The sequence below is a fragment of the Centrocercus urophasianus genome, unplaced genomic scaffold (genome assembly GCF_019232065.1).
Source record: "Centrocercus urophasianus isolate 14NV4802_14NV808 unplaced genomic scaffold, USGS_Curo_1.0 seq_13, whole genome shotgun sequence".
NCBI classification, from domain to species: Eukaryota; Metazoa; Chordata; class Aves; order Galliformes; family Phasianidae; genus Centrocercus; species Centrocercus urophasianus.
This window is the reverse complement of record NW_024884475.1, coordinates 11,850,234-11,853,048: the sequence shown is the minus strand read 5'-3', so window position 1 is coordinate 11,853,048 and position 2,815 is coordinate 11,850,234.

Genomic DNA, 2,815 nt, shown 5'->3' with positions numbered 1-2,815 from the left:
CAACAGAAATGCCCAACAATAAAATCACAACAGCTGAAGATAAAAGGACCCAGTCAGCCAACTTGCTAGAACATTTGCTGTGTTATTTTTACTCCCTACAGTCTGCTGTCAAATGTATTTCTGATCATCACTTGAACTTTTGATGTCATTGGCATTCTGAATGGCTTCACAGGCAGATGAATGGATTACACTCATCCATCCGTTGGTTATTCATCTGATAGCTTCAAGAACGTTTGTTTGTAAGACAAGGGTACTGCCAAAATTGAGTGAATTGCTTCTTGTTTTTGAGAAACCCCTTCACTTCCACTTAGAGGTGTCATGTTCCACATAAAATGAGTAACATTTTTTTCTATTTAACATATCCTAGTACGATTTATGAATTGCTCCTCAAGTAAGACAAGCTTGTTTTACACTTTATTTACTCAGATCAGAACACTGATGGTAGAAATAAATGAGACAGACAAGAAAATCCATAGTCAGAGACACGACTTGCTTTATTCCCCAGCTAGCAGCAGAATCTGGGCCTCTTGCATCACAGACTACTGGCCTCAGGGTAAAAAGCAGAAAAAAAATTAAAAGATGGAATGCGTTTTTGATGTAATAACTGGAACATAAGAAATCAGTATGTATTGAGAGCTAACAGCTAAATGCTGGCCATATCTGCCAGACTCATGGGTCAGTGTGCTCTGAACAATAAAGACTACAAAAACACAGCACTGAGGGGGACATAGTTGCTGCTACTCTTAACATGTTTGGGTAAATGCACTGTTTCACAGTCCTCAGTGTCATATGATCAACAACAAAACAGCACTGCTTGCTCAGTAAGCAAAGAGGCAAAACAATCAATTTCTACCTTCAAAATGTTTTGTATGGGTTTGGTAGTATTCAGTTATATATTTGAAGTATGGTATTCCATTGAGAACATTTTGTTAGTTATTTTTCTTATCTTCCCATGGGTCTATTTCTCTGCTGCAGAGGCATTTCTCCAGCCAGCAGGTTAACCAATTTGGTGTACTTCCCAAATCTGTGCAGATGACACTAGCATTATCTGTGATGTTTATGGCAAAAACAAACAAACAAAAAAATCCGATGAAGAAAAATCCATTTGTTTTGTGCCTTCTGAGAAAGAAAGGAGGAAAAAAATATCAATTATTTGCCAAATAGAAAAGAAAAAAAAAAAAAGAAAAAAAAAAAGGAAAACGTATTATGGGAACCAGAATATCTTTAAGAGAGGAAAAAAAAAAACAAAAAAACAAACCAATTCAAATGCTGAAATCAAGATTTATTTTGGTAGCAATAAGATGCTGAACACCTTTTTTTTCATTAACTCTACGCCACATTCACCAAAACTGAACTCATGTTTTGTTTGTACACTTAATATCTGCTGAATACTCTACGAGACAGACAAAAAAGGGTGGAGATGCCTAAGGTGATTTTCAGACAAAATACAATTCTCACATTAAAAACATAATATATATTTTTGGAGAGCAAAAAAACAACACTAAACAGTTTTGCTATGCTCTGCACAGAATATCCTAAATTCCCATTGAAGACATGAAATTCTGTCTTCAAGGCAGAAGGGCTCACTCCTGAAGTATCTCTGGCATCCCCCATCTCTGTGGACACCACATGAAGAAAAGATTGCACTGATGGGGCCTAGAGACCTTGTGTTTACAGAGGCGTGGAGCTGCTGCTGCCAATCATGGATCCACCTAGGTAAAAAGTCAGTTTCCCTGCTGTTTATAAGCTTCCCCAGAGTACCGTAAGGGACAATGCGGTGTCCCTGGAGCTCCCTGTTCTGCACAGTGAACAAGGCCAGCTCCCCTTGCCTTTCTTCATAGGAGAAGGGCTCCAGCCCTCTGATCGTCTTCACATTGTCCTCTAGACCCACTCTAACAGCTCCACATCCTTGTGCTGGGTGCTCCAGGCCTAGGTGCTGCAGGTTGGCCCCCATAAGCGCCAACAGCAGGGACAACCACCTGCCGGCACAGCCCTCTTTGGATGCAGCCCAGCACACCGCTGGCCTTCCATGCAGTAAGCACGCGCTGCCGGCTTTCTCCAGGCAGCAAAACAAGGAACGAATCCTTGCACAGCCCGGCTGTGGGACCCGCACCTGTTGCGCTGCCCGCAGCCCTTCTCCCTCTGAGTGCTGAAGGGATGCACCTGGAGCTGCAAGACCAGCATGCTGGTTGCCGTGGGTTATGGGAGGCAGGAGCACAGAGAACGTGAAGCGCTTTTTATTTATTTATTTATCTGTGACGGCTCATAAGATGTCCTCATCGCCGGGGCTGAAAAGCTCTGCAATGTACCTTTACCCTGAGGCCAGCGTCCACTCGTCCGTTACAATTTTTCCCCCTCCTTCGGGGAACGAAAACCCGTTTCACCCTCCGGAAAAGCAGGTTTGTCCTCCCCCTACAAGCTTCAGCGGACAACAAGACATAAAAGGCGACAGCCTAAGGACAAAGCCGCCGACCGGTGACAAACAGCCGGCGCCCCGCCGCGCGCAGCTTCCCCTCCCCGGGGCCGCCCCGCAGCCGCACCCAAGGGCCGCCGCACCGCGCGGCTCCGCCAGGGGAGGGGCGCAGAGGGCGGTGCAGTGCCGTCCTACCGCCGCCCGCTCCACCTGCTGCCGCTGCGCCAGTAGCCGGCTGGGGGGAGCGCCTGCTCGCCCGCCCGCCCCATCCCCGCGGGGCCCCTTTGTGCTGCTCCAGAGCTGCCCTGAGCCACGCGGCGGCTGCGTCACGGCGCTGAGTCTTTCTGCCCGCCGAGGGACAGCCGCCGCCTCGCCGCCCGCTCCGCCATCGCTGCGCGGGCC